Raw genomic sequence first — 22,398 nt, forward strand, 5'->3', positions numbered from 1 at the left:
GGAGAGGATGTGCGGTGCCAGGGTACAGGAGGAATAAATTTAGTTGCTTACATTTTGTTTTTTCCTTTAATTTTTGTATTAGTTGCTTACATTTTGATTCTGAAATACCTGTGGGGGTATCTCAAATAGATGCAACAGATAAGAGAACTGCATACTTTCTGGAGCTCATCAGGATCTGAACTACATTTATCAAACTGGGAGTTGTTGACTTTATATATATTGGGTTGGCCAGAAAGTTCGGTCGAGTTTTTCTGTAAGACTTTAAACTCGAACCAACTTTTTGGCCAATTGAATAGAATTGGGGCCATAAGCATGATGGAGATTGCAGAGAGAGAGAAGGCCTGGAGGAACTTAGCCTTTAATGATTCAGTAGAAGAGCTGACAGAGGACTGACTTTAAGTGGGGTGATCAGAGAGTCAGGACAGGCCCTGGAATCTGATGCCATGGAAGACCAAAAGGCGTTTGGGAATGAAGGCTGGTCTGCACTGTGGGATGCTACCAGGGGATCAAATCAAATGAGACCCGTGAAGTCCCCAGTGGACCTAGGACACCGAGGACATTCATGACTTTGATGAGAGCCCAGCAGTTTTGTGGAACAGGGAGGCAAAAGTGAAACTGGTGGGCAAGGAGGACTGAGCCCCAGGAGCTACAGACTTGCTGTTGTGCCAGGGTACTGAGTGCTGTGGGCCTGAGGATGTGTGTGCTGAGAACAGAAAAGGGCCCCATGAGGACAGGATGGAAGCTCTTTCTGGACAAGGTGACATCTAAACGAAGTCATGAGAAAGAAGAAGGTGTTAGCTAAGATGGCGGTAAATGGAAGGGTTGGTCCATTCAGAGAGAGCAACAGGAGTATACAAAGGCAGAAATACAAGGCAAAACTTTCTGAGAACTGCCAATTCATTTTATCTGTAAAGTAAAATTTGAGGTGAAAAGTGTCAGAAAGTGGAAAGCTTACCTAATCTTGTTAAAACCAATGAAGGACTTTAGGTAAGGGAGGGACAGGAGCAAATGTAAATTTTGAAATGATCACTCTGTTCATAATAGGAAGAATGTATTGGATGGGAGAGAGCGGAAGTAGTAGTAAGACTAGTTTTGGGGTTTTTTTGGGCAGGTAGAGTAATTATGAGGGCCCTAGCAAGAAGTGGCCATGAAATGTAGAGAAGGTGCTAGATTTGAAGATATAAAGTTAACAGAACTTGATCATCTGAGATATAGGCTAAGAGAGAGCTTGGAATGGAGATGAAGAATGCCCCAATGTGTTTGGGGTCTTGACATATGGTGGAGTCATTCCTAAGACAAAACTTCCCAAACCATCAGCCACAAATGGGTTGGGACATGGAGCTAGTGATCTCCTTGGCTCCAGAGACTGAATCTGGAGCAACTGGCATCCCCAGGCTGGTTGCCTCTATTGTCCTGGTTATTTTCTATGTGTGCTAAATAATGAAAATGATTGAGAAGCTGTGGTCAAGGTAAGGGCTGTAGAAGAAGGAGCAGGTTTTCCAAAGGCATCTGTGTCCAGTGGGTGAGGGATACATGGTCTCTGGAGGCCAGGAGAGAGATCTGGGCTGGAGATGAGGCTACAGAGTCATCAGTAACTAACTGGTAGTTTTTTAGAAGTTGATAACCATGGTGGCCCTGTGGGGAAGGACCTGACTGAGGAAGGGAGACTTCTTCACTGCTTGGTCTCTCGTGCCTTTTAAATTTCATTCAGTGGGCATGTTTGACACATTGAAAAATATAAATAAGCAGAGAGAGAGAGATCTGGATGGATGGGTGTTAACATTCAACCACCACTGGAGAAGGAGGAATGTGAGGAGAAAGATCCTCAAGACAGCAATAGAAAACAAGCTTCAGAGCACAGGGATAAGATACCAACAGGAAGCATCTCTTCTGCTGAGACCTCAGAGAAGGGGAGAGGTGATGGATAGGATGCAGGGAATTTTGTAGGAATGGGGGATTCAGAACAAAAATGGCCACAAGGCCAGGTACCAGTGATCAAAGTCTAGGGGGAAGCTAGGGTTGTAAGGAAAGAGGTGAAGATTTGAAGTAATTTGTTAAGAGGAAAGGAAAGAAGGACAATGGAAAAAGTCATAATTTTCTTTTAGAGCTAAGGGCTCAATGGAGTTTAGAGACAGTGACATTTGTAATAACTCCAATGTACATTTGTGTGATTCCCTGTAATGGTGCTCAGCTGCCTGGATGCCGGAAAGGAATTCCAGAAGAATGATTTGCAGTAAGTTCTGAAATATCAGAGAGTGCTGCCACCCCTCTTTATTTGGAATAAAGATGACACTATACAGTATTCCAACAAAATGCTGAGTATTTCCATGATGACTTTAAGTTTTTGTATTTCTCCTATTTTTTTTTTTTTTGTATTTGTGTGTCTTGTTTGACTGGCACCCTAAATGGGTGCTCAGGTGATTTGGTCATTGGTATTGACCATGGGAACAGAAAATGAGTACACTTTTGTTACTCTGCTTGGCATTTGGGTTGGAAGCAAGTGAGGCAGTGAAGATGAGGGTAATTGAAAGAAAGCTGATGAAGTAATGGACTACAGGGGGTCTCTATTGGATAAAGAAGGAAGTAATAAATAGAAATAAAATTTAGAAAATCTAGGCAGGGGTAGGATAATATTGAAAACATTTAACAATCAGTGTGATACAGATTTCAACCAATTTAAGAAGTTGCTGCTCCTCAGAATGGATTAACTAGTGAAAAGAAGCTGGCAGGGTACCAAAGAGTGCCCTTGGTCATACCCAAGAAGGTTTAATGAGGTCAAAGTAGCAGCAGTGCAGGGAAATGCAGAGAGACCACAAAGAAAAGAGGTTATGTGCAGAGGGTAGCTTTTGAGAATTGAGACCCAGTTCTGGCTGGTGGTCAAATCACCAGGAGTGGGCCAGACCAAACAAAGCCTCAAGACAGCATGCAGGTGGGAGTGGGTACAGAAGTCCAACCAGGAGTTGCATTTACCTCGAACTCTTGTATGCTCAAAATGTAAGGCCCTCTTTTCCTGCCTGGCAGGCAAGAGTTGCAAACTCCTCTTATGATATTGACTGATAAGGTAGTCATTCTAAACTTGACTCCATTGACTGGTTGTTAGTCCTAAATTTCCCATAACCCTTGCATAGTAGAAGGTTTTCTGAAAGAAAATTACCTGATTTTATGCTGTATTTTTATTAACAAAAGTTAAGTCATATACATATATGTGTTAGTCATTCAGTCATGTCTGACTCTTTGCAACCCCATGAACTGTAGCCCACCAGACTTGTCTGGCGGGAATGGAATTCTCCAGGCAAGAATGCTGGAGTGGGTAACCATTCCCTTTCTCCAGAGGATCTTCTAACCTGGGTCTCCTGCACTGTAGGCAGATTCTTTACCATCTGAGCCAACAGGGAAGCCCCATACACACACACACACACACACACACACGTATGTGTGTTCATGATCGTGACTCTGCCACCATTGGACCCTTGTGCCTTGCCCAAAACACTGTTTCACAGATTCCAAGATTAGAGCATTGAAAATAATCAGAACTTGGCAGATTGTGGAAATTTCTGCTTATTATCATATCAATGAGAGAATTCATGTATGAGATTTAATCTTTTCAATTAATTTAATACTTAATTTCCCTACTTTTAGAAACTGACTTAAACCAAGAAGATGTAGAGACTGCTTTACCAACAAAAAATGATGATCAGGGACGTCGAAAAGTGTCAGATGGTAGGTATATCATTTGGAAGAAAGAAGTGTGCCTTTATCCAAGGCTTAACATGAAATTTCAGAGAAAGGATCATCTGTTAGCTATAAAATGGGAGTTAAATCTTTCATCTCCCTCATCCTATACTCAAAAATATCATTGTTAAAAATCTGTTGGAATCTTTGAAGGAAAGTACTGGATATTCACTAAGTACCTTCTAGATGCTGCTGCTGCTGCTGCTGCTGCTGCTGCTAAGTCGCTTCAGTCGTGTCCGACTCTGTGCGACCCCATAGACGGCAGCCCACCAGGCTCCCCCGTCCCTGGGATTCTCCAGGCAAGAACACTGGAGTGGGTTGCCATTTCCTTCTCCAATGCATGAAAGTGAAAAGTGAAAGTGAAGTCGCCCAGTCATGTCCGACTCTTAGAGACCCCGTGGACTGCAGCCTACCAGGCTCCTCCATCCGTGGGATTTTCCAGGCAAGAGTACTGGAGTGAGTTGCCATTGCCTTCTCCTTCTAGATGCTTGTCACTGTAAAAGACACTGGGGCCCATAGTAAGGCAGTTGTGGCCACACAAACACAGGGAAAAGAGCCCTGGAGAATATGAGAAAGTAAACACCAAGATACACAGTGAATTAAAAAATGCAATGAAACAGGGCAAGATAGGACACAAAGGAACAAAGTAAGTAATATAGAAACTCACAAGGAAAGAAAAGATCCTTGTAATGTATGAAGGAGGAAATTTAATAATATTTTGAAATCTAGTTGAGACTTAAGATGGTAAAAAAAAATCAAATGGGCACTTATTTATTTATTCAGAAACTGTGCTGGTTTAGTCACACAGGATGAAAAAATTCTAGCAAACTGCCATACCATGATGTACATATGTTTAACAGTTCTGTACTATAGACTTAAAATTTTGTGAAAAGGGTAAATTCCATGTTATATATTTTTATCACACACTCACACACACACTGTGAGAGGTGCTACGAGTGTCAACATAGACCAGATATCTTCCTTGCCCTCAAACTGCTCACCATCTAGCATGGGAGACAGCAAAGCAGAGCAAAAACTACCCTGTTGAGAGATAAGTGTTATGACAGAGAGAGGCCCAGGTATAGGGAAACCACATAAAGAGTGTTAGGAAAGGGGCTTTCAAAAAGAGATAAAATGGGAACTGAGCCTCAAAGGAGGAGTAAGAATCACTCCTGTAACCTGGTGAAAGGAGGTGTGCTAATGGAGGGGCAGGTAGGGAAGAGGTTGTGAAAGGTGTCCCACCAGAAGGAAAAATAGGAGCAAAGCAGCCATGTCAGGGAGTCCAGGCAGGGCCAGAAGTGTGAAACTGTTCAGTTCAGTCACTCACTCATGTCCAACTCTTTGCGATCTCATGGACTGCAGCACACCAGGCCTCCCTGTCCTTCACCAACTCCCGGAGTTTACTGAAACTCATGTCCATTGAGTCGGTGATGCCATCCAACCATCTCATCCTTTGTCATCCCCTTCTCTCACCTTCAATCTTTCCCAGAATCAGGGTCTTTTCAATTGAGCCAGCTCTTCCCATCAGATGGCCAAAGTACTGGAGTTTCAGTTTCAGCATCAGTCCTTCCAATGAACATTCAGGACTGATCTCCTTTAGGATGGACTGGTTGGATCTCCTTGCAGTCCAAGGGGCTCTCAAGAGTCTTCTCCAATACCACAGTTCAAAAGCGTCAGTTCTTCAGCACTCAGCTTTCTTTATAGTCCAACTCTCACATCCATACTACTGGAAAAACCATAGCCTTGACTAGACGAGACTTTGTTGGCAAAGTAATTTCTGCTTTTTGATATGCTGTCTAGGTTGGTCATAACTTTTCTTCCAAGGAGTAAGCGTCTTTTAATTTCATGGCTGCAGTCACCATCTACAGTGATTTTGGATTCCAAAAAGTAAAATTTGCAACTGTTTCTCCATCTATTTGCCATGAAGTGATGGGATCAGATGCCATGATCTTAGTTTTCTGAATGCTGAGCTTTAAGCCAACTTTTTCACTCTCCTCTTTCACTTTCATCAAGATACTCTTTAGTTCCTCTTCACTTTCTGCCCTAAGGGTGGTGTCATCTGCATATCTGAGGTTACTGATATTTCTCCCAGCAATCTTGATTCCAGCTCTTGCTTCATCCAGCCCAGCGTTTTCTCATGGTGTACTGTGCATGTAAGTTAAATAAGCAGGGTGACAATATACAACCTTGACATACTCCTTTTCCTATTTGGAACCAATCTGTTGTTCCATGTCCAGTTCTAACTGTTGCTTCCTGATTTGCATACAGATTTCTCAAGAGGCAGGTCAGGTGGTCTGGTATTCCCATCTCTTTCAGAATTTTCCACAGTTTATTGTGATCCACACAGTCAAAGCATCAAATTGGTTCTTTGGCAACATCAAATTGTGTTCAGATGATAATCAGGGTAGCTGGGACAGAACAGGGAATCCAGAAAGGATGGAGAGAGCTAAAAGAGATAGGTAGAGGCCATCAGCTGTTCAGCTGAATGGTTGATGGAGGGCTCCACAACATGCCTGGCGGGTGGCTGGACAAAGCATGAAATGGATGGGGGCAAACTTGATGAATGAATCTAGCTCCCTCTAGAAGTTGGTCAAGCTGACCAAATCACTGTCCAGAGGAGCATAGTAAATTCAGTTCCACTCAGAATACTTAAGAGGTTCGGTCAGACAGTGTCTCTACGTATCTGGGTAACAGTCAACCCAGCTGGCGATAAGCAATGCCATGGAAAGAGGGAGCCCACTGGGGCTCCTGTGGGGGGACTCAGAAAACACTATAAGGTCTGTCATGAAGGGGATGACTGGCAGCTTCCCAGGACAGAGGAGGAAAAGCCAAATTGTGGAGTCTTTGCACCAGAACCATATCAGTTGTTCATTAAAATTTTAGGCTCTTAGGCTTAACTAATTCATAAAAAATTTTAGTAGTGGTTAAGTGGGGAAAATGGGGTTGAATTTGGGTTGTTGTGGGGGCTATTTGTTTAATGAGCACTGGAATCAATTATAAACAGTATAGTGTTTTCCATATTGAAAGGTGAACTGTGAAAAAATTTAGTAGGTATGAAGTGGATGTAATAACTAGCATTTTTTTGAGCTAGAATAAAATAGATAATAAAAGGTAAGTAAGAAGAGCAGAAACTAAATATTCTATTTAGTACATTTTTCCAGTAAACTAAATAGAATATTAATAGAAAGCAAAAGGTATGTAGAAAAGAGAAGGGTAAGAATAAATTAGAAAAGGGTATTTTCTCATGTAGCTTTTTGTTTCATTACATGCACACAAGTGCAGGTATTGATCTGGAATGTAAAAAAAAAACAAAAATTTATAGTGGGTAACGGTCAACAAAGTTTGAAAAGCACTCACATAGAACATCTCGTGGGCTGCTAGTTATGTTCTAAACCCACTGTGTTTTATCTAATTTTGTTTCAGACTATAAAGATTTGTTTACTCATCTAATGCCAGATGATGAAAAAGATCTAATTTTGTCAGATGGTGAGTCTGTCGAGTGATAAACAGTCTCCGCAGCCCTGATGATCTTGACAGAAATCATCCAGTCTTAGAGAATGGCCTTGCGGTCAGAAAACACAGTTCAGCACCTGAAGTAACTTTGAAAGAACTCTTCTCGTACTCATAGATGCTTTGAAGGAGAGAAAAAAGATGGAAGGAAATTTCATTTTAAAACCAAAATTGCTTCTGTGTCATAATCACGTCATCTCTCCTCAGATACTCTAATTTCAGTTCCACCTACCATATCTCATTCTTCTCACCTTTTCTTCTCAATTCCTCATTACAAAACTCAAACTAGCTGTCATGCCAAATCAGGATCCTTCTCAGAATGGGGGTGTAAGGGAGACCCTGACAAGCCCAAGTTAGAAATCTCTTTAACAGGGGAAATCTGGAAAATTTTACACATTCTTACATATATGTATCTTGTATGTATTTGTATAGAGGCTTATATATTCTTAAAATCTGCCTAAGGAGTTGTATATCCAGAAGATAATAATAACCTATTCTGTTTCCATCTTGACTACTTCTTTACTTAAAACAGGAGGGAGCTGGCAAATGCTGAAACATTGCCGGTGACCCAAGTTTCACAGGGAGGTTGGTAGACACTTCACTGAGATGTTTGGCTAGAAACCCATTTGCCCCAACAGTGGCTTATCCATGACACCATATAAAAGTGATCTGTAATCCCATGTGTAAAACAAATAGCTAGTGGGAAGCTGCTGTATAGCACAGGGAGGTGAGTTAAATGTTATGTGATGACCTAGGGGGATGAGATGGGGAGGCTGGCTCGAGATGGAGGGGATATGTGTATATATATAGCTGATCTAACACAGCAGAAACTAATACAACATTGCTAAACAATTATATTCCAATAATAAACAACAAAGCGACCTGACATCTTGCAGCTTTCAAAGAGGGTAAGGCATTCTGAGAACCTTGGAGTAGAAGGAAAAAGATAAGGAAAAATGAGAATAACAGCAAAAATCAATATACTTTAAATACTAAAAATGCTGTTCTTCTAATTGTCTATTTACTGCATTGGATTTTTTAGATCTGATTCCTCAAACTGGCTCTGAAAAGCCACAAAGTCAAGAATGCACAAATAGTAGGTGGTAGACAGACATTCACATTAAAAAGTGATCTTTTCTGTTATAAATAAACTGGGTAGAAGAGCTCAAGTGTCCCTGTGATACACGATCCCACATCCTTAGGAACTCGGCCTTGTTTGCTGACTCTCTGGAGCCTGGCTTCCTACTTTAAAACCAGGGTTATGACAGTAACAATGGAACCCTTCCCTCAGAATGAAGAAGGAAGGAAGTAGACACAAATACATCTGCAGATCCAGACTCTCAAAGGTTGTAGCTGAGTTGTTAACAATATTTTATGCAAAGAAGGCAGACATAGATTTCTTTGTGGTTAGCCCACCCAGGATATTCACTTACGGCCTCACAGGTATGCATGCGTGCTGTCGTGTCCTACTCTTTGTGACCCCATGGCCCCGCCAGGCTCCTCTGTCCACAGAGTTTTCCAGGCAAGAATACTGGAGTGGGTTTCCATTTCCTTCTCCAGGAATCTTCCTAACCCAGGGATTGAACCCACGTCTCTTGTGCCTCCTGCATTGGCAGGTAGGTTCTTTTCTAGCTGAAAATGTTGGAACGGGGAAATGTTAGCACTTCTCTTTCTATGTCCAGTAAGATGAACAGATCCATTGCGCCTTCCATTCTGAAATTGTGCAGTGTGGGAGGCTTTGGAGTGGGGCTAGCCATGGGGAATTAGAATTGGTGCATAGAGGAAAAGCAGGGCCAAAAGAGGAAATGAAACTGACAATATAGCCACAAGCAAAATTCAGAATGAGAAACAAAGGAGCCAAGAGGGACTGCAGGTATAAATAGATTAAAGTCAGGAAAAGTGGCCAGAATTTAGTTTTGCTATATGAAAATATCTAATGATGATCAGTGGTTTGATTTCTTTCATAGGGTCCCTCTCACACATGCAGTTTCTCAGCTATTGAATCAGCTTGAGTATAGGAATCCAGTAAAGGAAAGGAAGGGGGTAGCCAAAGAAAAGCCAATGAAAACATGTTGACCAACGTATTTTTAGAACAGTTACATCCTTTCGGGGATCCCCTGGTCAGTCAGTAAAGAGTCTGCCTGCAATGTAGGAGACCTGGGTTCAGTCCCTGGGTTAGGAAGATCCCCTGGAGGAGGAAATGGCAACCCACTCCAGTATTCTTGCCTGAAGAATTCCATGGACAAAGGAGCCTGGTGGGCTACAATACATGGGATCACAAAGAGTCAGACACACTAACACTTTAGAGTGACTAACACTTTGACTTTCATATTCTTTCATTACCTTCCTTTCGCAGATTCTGAAGGCAAGGCTATGGAACAGTAAGAGATCCAATCAGGCCAATTATAAGATTATTTGGTAGTATAATAAATACGGAAAGGCCATCAATATCTATATTTTGTTGTTGTGTAGTCGCCAAGTCCTGTCCAACTCTTTCCGACCCTATGGACTGTAGCCCACCAGGCTCCTCTGTCCATGGCATTTCCCAGGCAAGAATTCTGGAGTGAGTTGCCATTTCCTTCTCCAGGCAATCTTCCTGGCCCAGGGATCAAACTCATGTTTCCTGCATTGGCAGACAGGTTCTTTACCACTGAAGTACCAGGGAAACCTGAATATCTATATTCAGGGAAGAATAATTTGAAAGATTTGCTTCAGTTTTTAGCTAATATTATACTAGACAGTTCAATACGAGTGACAGCACACACAGAAAGTCAGTTCAATCATTTTGTATTACCTGGATTCATTGATGTTTGCTTATTGCTGTCTCTGCTCTGCTCAGTCACTTCAATTATGTCTGACTATGACCCCATGAACTGTAGCCCACCAAGCTCCTCTGTCTGTGGGATTTTCCTGGAAGAACACTGGAGTGGGTTGCCATTTCTGTACTTTCTCCAAATAATGTGGTACCAACGGCTGTTTTTTGAACTGTGCTAAAATAGAATTGTCAGTCATTGCATCCCTGCTTATACATCCTTCTGAAAGAACCTGTTCCTCCCACAGACCAACCCTAAGACATGGGCCTAGGTGGCCACGTTTGCTCAAATGTCCTTACCACATCAGCCTCGACTGGTACACACCTGACTCAAGGAGAAACAATCAGAGCTTTCTCTTGCTCTCTCAAGAAATTTGAACTCAGCAAAATGGATGAGTGAGTTGGTGTCTGAGTGATAGCAATGGTAGTGAGCAAAAGGAGGCCACAAGGTTCTGTCTGTGGGGCCTTTAGACCTGGTCAGTTTCACGACCTTCCTAAGACTCAGCTGTGCGTTGTTTTTCCTTGGTATAAGTATCATTAGAACAAACCACACTTTTAGTCTAAATTGAATAGATTCTGTTTTTTGACACCACATGTAGCCCAGGTAAACTATATTTTGAAAAAAAAGTACAATCTTACACCTGGGCTTCCCAGGTGACACCAGTGGTAAAGAACCTGCCTGTCAATGCAGGAGACCTAAGAGATACGGGTTCAAACCCTGAATCAGGAAGATCCCTGGAGGAGGGCATGGAAACCCACTCCAGTATTCTTGCCTGGAAAATCCCATGGACAAAGGAACATGGTGGGCTACAGAACATAGAGTTGCAAAGAGTGGGACATGGCTGAAGTGATTTAGCATGCTTGCATACCTAATAATTCTATGATTTAAGAAAAATTATAGTCTTTTATTAAAGTAGTAGTAGTCATACCAGTCTGCTCATATATTTCAAGCTTTTGTTGTTGTTGTTTAGTTGCTAAGTGTCCGACTCTTTTGCGATTCCATGGAGTGTGGCCTGCAAGGCTTCTCTGTCCATGAGATTTCCCAGGCAAGAATGCTGGAGTGGGTTGCCATTTCCTTCTCCAGGGGATCTTCCCAACCCATTGATCTAACTTGCATCTCCTGTGTCCCCTCCATTGACAGGAGGATTCTTTAAGTTTTGAAAGACCAAGACTCATGTTAAAAACTGCTGGCATTTGTGCTTTCTCTGTAGTTTTAAATGATGTTTAAGGTACAAACTACTTTCTGAAAATTCAAGGAGATTTCAGACGCTTCTACATTGCTTCTGTACTGTCATAATAAAATGTATGATTTTAAAACCATGGCTAACTTTGGCTTTTCTTTTTAAATCAGCACCTTATTTATAGTGAAGAAAACTTAAGGACTTCAAGTGAGGTCTTGTGCCCTAATCCTACCACTTCCCCTGCCTCTTCTCGTGGGGTTCTCAACCAAAGCAGTGAGACCACCAAGGACAGTAACTGGAGGAGAACTTGCCTGTCCTCAACACACAGCGAGGCATGTGACAGTTGCCCCCTCAACATGCAGGGCTTCTTCACGGTAAAACTGAACTAGACTGGAACGTGTAACTCAGAAACTGCAGCAAAGCGGCCTGTTCCATTCACCTGGAGTCAGTTTTGCCCATCAGTTATCAGACAAAACTGGGAGGGAAAGTCAGTGAATACAACCATGGACGCAACACCACCTTTCAAGCCAGTGGCCCTGCCCTTTAGTGAGACTCTTCCCAGTGGGTGTCAAGTGCTGACCAATCAGATGATCAGCTGCTTCTCCAATAGGTGGACATCTAGGAAGGGGTTAGGGAGAGCCCTGGGCAGAGGAGCTTCTCTCTGGGGACACTGTAGGAAACACTCAGCCCCATCTCCAGCAGGCTGTATTTCCCAGTATGATTCAGCACTAACACTTGTTTGAACCACTATGGGGTGATAGGATGCTCTATGATAGACAACTCCCATAGGCGAAGAGAACAAAGTGATTTTATCCACGACACCTACTACCACACATCTGTTGAAAATTAATATAAGATACAGACTGATGGGAGGAGGAAAGTATTTGTGTTTGCTATCAGTTTAAAAGTAATGATTGTGCCATTTCAAAACTGGTATCTTTCAGAGAATTACTATTTTGTTGTGTTTGTTTTTCAGCTGCTGCACTGGTTCTCACAGTAGCTTATTACATGTAATGAACCATCCTGGAAAATTTTCAAGTCTGGTCTTCCCATTAGGAGTAACTTTAATATGAGATTATTAAAAGATAATTTCTCCATGTTATTAAAACTGTCCGATAAAGGCATGAGGGAAGAATATTCAGTCGGAATTTTAGAATATGACTCAGATAAAGTCATTATATATATAAAGTGGTTACTTTATTGGTAGCTGAAGTGTAGATTAAGTGTACATCATTGTAACTGTAGCAGGCACTCTTAGTTGCCCTCTCTACAGCCTTGCTGCCTTTCTCCTGACTACCTGAACTCTGATTTTGTTGGGATGGTCAATGGGCCCAACCTTAAGACATGAATCTTGATAGATCCAATATAGTCTCATTTACCAGTGATTGGTGTAGGGGCAGGCATGCGACCCAGTTTTGTACAGTGATACATGAGGAGAAGTCATCTTCCAGAGGGGCTGTATGTGTGAGAGAGAGAGGGGTGAGGTGGGGTGGGGCCTGGAGATGGGGAGGGCAGAGAGAAAGAGAATGACTGATATGCAAGAAGAAAGCACTTTGGCCTCCACCTCCTTCCTTCCTGTTTAACACGTTCTCCTACCAGAATGTAATGCTTGCAGCTTGGAGGATCATTTTGTGGCAATAAGGACAGACATCACCGGGAGGATACCACCAGGAGAGTAGAAGCATAGCAAGAGAAAAACCTGATGCCCGAACCCAAGGCCTCAGTGACTTCAAAAGGCCTCAGAGCCAACCTTGGATCAACTTCAGAGTTGCTGTCAAACAAATGACAAACATAGATTAAGCCCCTGTTGTGGTTTCTGTTACTTAAACAGCCAAAAGCTATATAACTTGATGGAGAAATAGCTTTTATTTTGTTATTGTTATTGGGAATGAATAGGAAATATATTTAGATAATTTAGACAATTCTCCCACTCAGGTTCCAAAGCTGTATTGACTTTCATATTTTTAGTGTTCTCAGTTCCAGTTAGTAAATGTTACCAGCCTAGTTCAGTCCCAGACCAATAGTTTTCAGTGTTAGCCCAGGAATCAGAATAATATGTCAAAAACACATCACTGGGCCCCATCTGCAGAGTCTCTGATTCAGCAGGTCTTATGTGGGGTCTAAGAATCTACATTCTTCACAAATTCCCAGGCGGTGCTAATGTTCCTAATCTGGGGACCACACTTTGATAATCACTGCCCCAGCTAATGGACAGTCACCTCCTAAGTCAACCGCCTCCCCAGTTCCCTTTATCGACACCGATAGTCCTGAAGCTGTGGTTTTTCCAGTAGTCATGTATGGATGTGAGAGTTGAACTATACAGAGAGCTGAGTGCCCAAGAATTGATGCTTTTGAACTGTGGTGTTGGAGAAGACTCCTGAGAGTCCCTTGGTGGGCAAGGAGATCCTTTTCCTAAAGGAAATCAGTCCTGAATATTCTTTGGAAGGACTGATGTTGAAGCTGAAACTCCTATACTTTGGCCACCTGAGGCGAAGAACTGACTCATTGGAAAAGACCCTGATGCTGGGAAAGATTGAAGGCAGGAGGAGAAGGGGACGACAGAGGATGAGATGGCTGGGTGGCATCACCAATGCAATGGACATGAGTTTGAGTGGGCTCCAGGAGTTGGTGATGAACAGGGAAGCCTGGTGTGCTGCAGTCCGTGGGGTCATAAAGAGTCAGACACAACTGAGTGACTGAACTATAGTCCTGACACTCACTTTCTGGCCACAGGATTCCACTTACCAGCCCAGTGTTTCAGGACTTCTTCATGCCACCCAGACTGGTCTGACACAATCCTCTGAGCTTTAGTTTTGCTGCCTCCCCATGCTCTCAGTCCACTGGCCCTGCCTAGAGTCTTATCTCACTGAAGCCTCCTTGGGTCTGACACAGTGGGGTGACCTTCCTTCTCCTGGACAAATCACTTCTTTTTATCTCAGAAAGAAGGAAATTATGGAATTCCAACAGACAGAAATAGATTAAAGAGCCTTTTCTTCCCTCTACTCCCCGCCAGGTGGGAAATAATGTTGTATATAACCTTCATTTGCTCCTTTGCTGGCCTTAACATGAGCATCTTTACCTCTAAAATGGTCCTTGCCCAGAGCTGAATGCTTACTCATTCTGCAGAGGACACAAAAATGTTACCCACACTGACAGCTGAGCTGCTGGAAGCAAAGCCCATAACCCTCCCAAGCCTGAGCAGCTGCTCTGTGTCTTTGATTAATTTCTTCTGGGCAGAAATAATAAGCCCTCAGAGATCTCTGATCACAAGCTTCTCACTTCATTGGTCCAAGGAAGCATGATTTCTATACAAAGAGCCGTAAGTAGAGTTTTGCAGAGGCGTGGTTTCCTGCTTCCCTTTAGGTACAATACCTGTCTCAGGGAAAGTGGCCCCAGGCCCGAGTGTCTCTTGCCCAAGAATAGCAGGCAATAGTCACTCAAGTAATGCCACCAAGTCAGGTTTTCATCCACAGCCCCCAGAAATCACTGCGATGATTGAAAAATCTCATGATGCATCCTCAGTCCTCACACAGATTTGACCCATCAGCAGTGTTTGACGTGGTGGATCATTTCCCTCTCTTCATATCACTTGCTTTCCAGTGCAGGGCACTCCCTTGGTTTTCTTCCTACTTCATCCCATGAGGTGCCCCGCTTTTTCTCTGTATCCTTTGCTAATTCCCCCTCTTCTCTTGTAAGGTTGGAGGGCTCCAAGAGTCTATCCTTGGTTATCTTCTCTATCTACACTCATCTGCATCTGACAATAATTCCATTTAGTTCCATGGCTTTACATTCTGTGTGTAGGTAACTCTCCAACTAATATCTGCAGACTTTCATCTCTTCCAAAGTTTACACTTCTCTATTTTTCTTCAAATTTCCAGTTAAATGGCAAATAGGCAAATAAATTGACAAGTCCCCAATTTCTCTTTTATTCCAGCATCTCACACCTCAGACTTGTTCCTCCCCCAGATTCTCAGTGAAGGGGAACTTATCCTTCCAATTGCTCAAACCAAAATCGCTGGAGTCACCCTTTACTTCTTGTTCCCTCACGTTCTACATCCAGTCTCTTAGGAAATCCTATTGGCTCCAACTCCAAAGTATTCTCCTGTAAATCAGATAGCACTGAAATGGAGCAGGACTGTACAGTCCTTGCCAACCCAGCATGTCTTCTGCCTGCCTTTTGTGAAACAATAAGTTTAATCAGAGAAGTGAGAAATGCTGAGACAAAGGAAAACAGTCAAAGGAGGCTAAATGACAATAACGTGGTCATTAAGCATAGTCAGGGGTGGCTACAATCTGTGGGGCTACAAAGAGTCAGACATGACTGAGCGAGTAATACACACACAAATACGTATACCAAGTACAATTCAGACATACTTAGGGCTTCCCTGTAGCTCAGCTGGTAAAGAATCTGCCTGCAGTGCAGGAGACCCAGGTTTGATTCCAGGGTTGGGAAGATCCCCTGGAGAAGGACATGGCAACCCACCCCAGTATTCTTGCCTGGAGAATCCCATGGGCAGAGGAGCCTGGCAGGCTACAGTCCATGGGGTCGCAAGAGTTGGAGATGACTTAGCGACCAAACCACCACCACTGCCAGGGACCTTTCGTTCTTCCTCAAGTGCTATAGATAATATTCTGGGCTGTATCCTGTGAGCTGTCCTATAGATGCCAAAACACCATGTGGAGAGGTTAACTACATGGTGACCAGACTGTACCCAGGACATGAGTGCCACAATTCTGAGAACTGACCACAAAGAAATGGGAACAAGTGGACCCTGGAACTAAGGATTAACTGTACCTCAAACAATCAAGATGATGCTGGTCAGACCACTGGTGATCAATTTGAAGAAGACTGTTAGAGATGATGGTGCTGTTTCTGCATGTAACCCCTCACCCCTGTCTATAAAAGCTCTCACTCCCTGTTTGTCACGGGGGAGGGAGGTTGGCCTTTGGACAGATGTCTGCCACCCTCCACCCTCCCCTTTCCACCAACCTGTTCTGTTTATTGGCTTTTGAGCGCCAAGCGGCCAGACCCAGAAATTCCTTTTGGTAATAGTATCTCATCTATGTTTAAAAGTCTGTAGAGGCTCTCAATTTACTTCAGGGTAATGGTCAGAGGATGAGATGGTTGGATGGCATCAGTGGCTCAATGAACGTGAACCATTGAGTTCACGTCCGGGAAATGGTCAAGGACAGGGAAGCCTGGCATGCTGCAGCCCATGGGGTCGCAAAGAGTTGGACACGACAGAGCGACTGAACAAAACACAAAAGGTCAGATCTTTACAATGGCCTCTCCCCACCCCCACCCTCACCTTTGCATCTCTGATCTCTCCTTGGAGAAGGAAATGGCAACCCATTCCAGTACTCTTGCCTGGAAAATTCCATGGACAGAGGAGCCTGGCAGATCACCATCCATGGGGGTCACAAAAAATAGTCAGACAACTGAACGATGAACATCTATCTCTCCTATTCCTCTTTTCCATGCTCTTCCCACTCGGCTCTGGCCGCACTACCACTTACATCTGCCAAGTACTCTCCCTCCTCAGAGACTCTGCCTGGCACACTCTTTCTCTAAATGGTGCTTAGCCAACACCTTCACTTCCTTCAGGTCTTTGCCCAACTTAATAGAGCCTACACATGCCACACTATTTAATTCTGTCATACTCAGCAGTCTCAAATCTCTTTATTCTGCTCTACTTTTTATTTTATTCTATGGCACTTCTAATAATCAGTATTATTATTTACGTATTACTACTAATTATAATGTCCATCTCTCATCTAGGATGGCAGGGTCATCATCTGTTCTCTGATCTTTTCTAAGCACCTAGAATAATGCCTGAGACATAATTGTGATCAGTATATGTTTTTGTCCCTCTCTTCTAAATTCTAATGGCAATCATTACTATTTTTTGAAGTATATATAAAAAAGGGAAACCAGTAAGTTTCCAAGGAAGTGAGCTAGTTTTCTTCTAGGGTGATATTACCTAGGTAGAATCCAGCACCAAAGTCTATCTTCAGCCATGCACAATAAGAAGTATAGTTCTCAGGCACTATTAACCATCCTCAAAAAACCAACCAAGACTAATGATAGAACTAGAGTGCCAGTTTATAAGTCTTAGGTTTAAAATAGAACCATCAAGGATACCAGATGTCCACAGTCCTGAGAGTGAGTTTACTTCCTCTGCAAGCTACATGGGGACACAGAATATAATCAGAAGACTTGGAGTCAGAACAAGGAAAAGTATTTAGATGAATTGGAAATCTGAAAACTTCAGACTCTAATTAACTTTATCTCCACAGTAGAGCCATATGCCATATGGAGTGTTTGAGACCACGGGTAGGGTACTCTCTTCCTACACAGTACTAACTAGTCTCTCCTGACTGACTTATCCAACACATTTCTTGGGTGCTTATGACAGCTCATACAACATGGGAAACAAGTACGCAGGATACAGAGAATAATTCTGCTCCCAATTCTGATGTGTGAGGGTCTTCCACACCACTAAGGTATTCTCTGAGATCAGCTGCACATCCTATAATTCAGCTCAGTTCTTACGCTGTCTACCTGGAGATAGGCTCAGATCCCACAGGCTGAGAGCTCAGTCCCAACACACACACACACCACTTCAGACACCAATCAAAAGGTCAGATTGTCACCAGTGCTTCTGACCAACCGCTGTATATCAGCAGTTCCAGTGACTCCCTCCTTGGGTGAGATTAATCTCCTAGAGCATCTCACAGAACTCAGGGAAAGAGTTAACTTAATAGATTACTACTTTGTTAAAAAAGAAAAAAGATATAACTCAGGAGCCAGATGGAGGAGATGCAGAAGGCAACATATGGGGAAAGGTTATGAAGCTACCATGCCCGCCCCAGTATGCTACTGTCCCAAATCGCCACGGCCTCATCAACTGGGAAGCTCTCTCAACCCTGTCCTTTGAGGGTTTTATGAAAACTTCATTGTAAGAGTGATTGATTAAATCATCATTGCTATTCAGTTGCTCAGTCATGTCTGACTTTGCGACCCCATGGACTGTAGCACCATCTCTCAGAGCTTGCTCAAACTCATGTCCATTGAGTCAGTGATGCCATCCAGCCATCTCATCCTCTGTCGTCCCCTTTTCCTCCTGCCTTCAATCTTTCCCAGCATCAGGGTCTTTTCCAATGAGTCAGGTCTTCACATCAGGTAGCCAAAGCATTGGAGCTTCAGCTTCATCATCAGTTCTTCCAATGAATATTCAGGACTGATTTCCTTTAGGATTGACTGGTTTGATCTCCCTGCAGTCCAAGGGACTCTCGAGAGTCTTCTCCAACACCACAGTTAGTAAGCTTCAATTCCTCAATGCTCAGCCTTCTTTATGGTCCAATTTTCACATCTGTACGTGACTACTAGAAAAACTATAGCTCTGACTATACAGAACTTTGTCAGCAAAGTAATAGCTCTGCTTTTTAATATGCTGTCTAGGTTGGGCACAGCTTTCCTTCCAAGATACAAGCGTCTTCTAATTTCATGGCTGCCGTCACCATCCACAGTGATTTTGGAGCCTAAGAAAAGAAAATCTGTCACTGTTTCCTTTGTTTCCTCATCTGTTTGCCATGAAGTGATGGGACCAGATGCCATGATCTTAATTTTTTGAATGTTTAATTTTAAGCCAGTTTTACACTCTCCTCTTTCACGTTCATCAAGAGGCTCTTGAGTTCCTCTTTGCTTTCTGCCATAAGGGTGGTGTCATCTGTATATCTTAGGTTATTGATATTTCTCCCGGCAATCTTGATTCCAGCCTGTGCTTCTTCCAGCCCAGCGTTTCTCATGAGGTACTCTACCCATAAGTTAAATAAGCAGGGTGACAATATACAGCCTTGACATACTCCTTTTCCTATTTGGAACCAGTCTGTTTTTCCATGTCCAGTTCTAACTGTTGCTTCCTGACTTGCATACAGGTTTCTCAAGAGGCAGGTCAGGTGGTCTGGTATTCCCATTTCTTTCAGCATTTTCCACAGTTTATTGTGATCCACACAGTCAAAGCCTTTGGCATAGTCAATAAAGCAGAAATAGATGTTTTTCTGGAACTCCCTTGCTTTTTTGATGATCCAGCAGATGTTGACAATTTGATCTCTGGTTCCTCTGCCATTTCTAAATCCAGCTTGTATATCTGGAAGTTTTTAGTTCAAGTACTGTTGAAGCCAGGCTTCGACAGTTTTGAGCATTACCTTGCTAACATGTGAAAAGAGTACAGTTGTGCAGTAGATTGAACATTGTTTGACCTTGCTTTTCTTTGGGAAACTGACCTGTTCCAGTCCAGTAACCACTGCTGAGTTTTCCAAATTTGCCGGCATATTGAGTGCAGTGTTTTCACAGCATCATTTTTTAGGATTTGGAATAGCTCAGCTGAAATTCCATCACCTCCACTAGCTTTGTTAGCAGTGATTCTTCCTAAGGCCGTTTGACTTTGCACTCCAAGATGTCTGGCTCTAGGTGAGTGATCTAGGGTAACCATTGTGGTTACCCAAGTCATTAAGATCTTTTTTTGTACAGTTCTTCTGTGTATTTTTGCCACCTCTTCTTAATATCTTCTGCTTTTGTTAGGTCCAATTTTCTTGAAGAGCTCTCTGTGCTGCATGCCTTGCTTAGTCGCTCAGCGTGTCTGACTCTTTGCTACCCCTTGGACCAAAGCCCACCAGGTTCCTCTGTCCATGGAGATTCTCCAGGCAAGAATACTGGAGTGGGTTGCCATGTCCTCCTCCAGGGGATCTTCCCAACCCACGTCTCCTTCATTGCAGGTGGATTCTTCACCGTCTGAGCCACCGTCTTTCCCATTCTATTGTTTTCCTCTATTTCTTCGTATTGTTCACTAAGGAAGGTGTCCTTATTTCTCCTTGCTATTCTCTGCAACTACATTCAGGTGTGTATATCTTTCCTTTTTCCTTTGCCTTTAACTTCTCTTCTTTTCACAGCTATTTGTGAATCCGCTTCAGACAACCATTTTGCCTTTCTTTTTCTTGGAAATGGTTTTGATCACTGCCTCTTATACAGTGTTTCAAATCTCCCTCCACAGTCCTTCAGGCACTCTGTCTATCAGATCTAATCCTTTGAATCTATTTGTCACTTCCACTATATAATCATACAGGATTTGATTTAGGTCATACCTGAATGGCCTAGTGGTTTTCCCTCCTTATTGGCTATTGGTAAGTGATTCGGCCTTGAGGTCAACAAAATAGGATGCAAAGTTTCAACCTGCTAAAAGAGTGGTTGGTTTCTCTGGCAACCAGTCCCCTATCCTTAAGTGCTTTTGGAAAGTCAACTCATTAACATAAGCAAAGACAATTCCACACTTTCATCCCTTAGGAAATTCCAAGAGTTTAAGGAACTCACTGCCAGAAGGTCGTCTGGGGGAGAAAATGTCAAGGCAGGCTGCAGTCCATAGCGTCAGGAAGAGTCTGATACAACGAAGCGATTGAGCACTGAGCGTGCCAGAAAAGGAACAAAGGGGCAAAATCCAAATATACATATTTCTTATTATGAATCACAGTATCACACAGAGATAAACAAAGATCTCTTCCTGCCTCTGAGGAGTTTGTTTTCTAGTGGAAGCCAATAGTAAGTTAACAAATAAAGAACCAAGATGACCACAGGCTGTGCTAATAGTTATGAATAAAATGGAGGTATGTGTTGAAGCTACTTCAGATCGGGTGTTCCTGGAAGACCTCAGGGCTTCCCTGGTAGCTCCGCTGGTAAGGAATCCACCTGCAATGCAGGAGACCCAGTTCAATTCTTGGCTCGGGACGATCTCCACTGGAGAAAGGGATAGGCTACCCACTCCAGCATGGCTCAGTCGGTAAAGAATCCGCCTGCATTGTGGGAGACTTGGGTTCAATCCCCTGATTGGGAAGAACCCTTAGAGGAGGGCATGGTAACCCACTCCAATATTCTTACCTAGAGAATCCCCGTGGACAGAGGAGCCTGGCAGGCTGCAGTCCGTGGAGTCACAAAGAGTCAGATGTGACTGAGTGACTAAGCACAGCATGGAAGACCTCAGGGAAGCCTGAAGAATGAGTCTGTACCCTTCGATCAATATCTCCCTTTCGCTGCACATGTCCTCCAACCCCACCGTCAGCCCCCAGCCTCTGTAACCACCATTCTACTTTCTGTTACAATGAGGTTGACTGTTTTTTCATTTTTTTTAAAATTCCACAGGTGAGATCATGTGACATTTGTCTTTCTGTGTCTGTCATTTCAAATTCACACAATATCCTCCAGGTTCATTCATATTTTCGCAAATAGCAGGATTTCCTTCTTTTTTAAGGCTAAATAATATTCCATTGTATATATACACATCCCATCTTCTTTATCTATTCATCCATGGTTGAACGTTTATGTTGTTTTTGTAGCTTGCCTACTGCGAATAATGCTATAATTTACATGGAAGTTCAGATATCTCTTTGAGATATTGATTTTATTTCCTTTGGATGTATAGCAGAAGAAGGATTGCTGGATAACAAGGCAGTTCTATTTTTAAACATAGTGTTTTCCATAATGGCAGTACAAATTTATATTTCCACCAACAATGCACAAAGGTTCTCTTTTCTCTATTTTTTCTTGAGTCAACTATGTTAACTTTATTTATTAAAAAAGTTCATCATATATGTAAATATGTATGTAAAATTATCCTGTAATTTATGTAAGGGACTACCTACATATTTTAGGGTGTGATGTGGGATCTTCCACCCACATCACAGGGATCTTCGTATGTATGTATAAAAAGCTATCAGATATCAAACAGAATACTGGCTGCTTCAAAAAATAGTTTCCATCACAATAAGGAACAGTCACCAGTTTCTGATTGGTATGGAGTCTGTCCAAATCAGGGCAAGTTGTGATGGTACAGGCAGATTGAACCCTCTTCTCACCTGCTTCCTCAGGGTGGAGCTACTCTTTTTCAGAAGGTAAAGACATTGGGAATTACAAAATTGTGATTTACAGGCACTACTGCCATACTAGGCTTCCCAGATGGCAATAGCAATAAAGAACCTGCCTGCCAATGCAGGAGATGTTAGAGATGCAGGTTCGATCCCTGGACTGAAAAGATTCCCTGGAGGACGGCAAGGCATCCCACTCCAGTAATGTTGCCTGGAGATTCCGATGGACAGAGGAGCCTAACAGGCTAC

The sequence above is a fragment of the Oryx dammah genome, unplaced genomic scaffold (assembly GCF_014754425.2).
Source record: "Oryx dammah isolate SB20612 unplaced genomic scaffold, SCBI_Odam_1.1 HiC_scaffold_27, whole genome shotgun sequence".
Lineage (NCBI taxonomy): Eukaryota > Metazoa > Chordata > Mammalia > Artiodactyla > Bovidae > Oryx > Oryx dammah.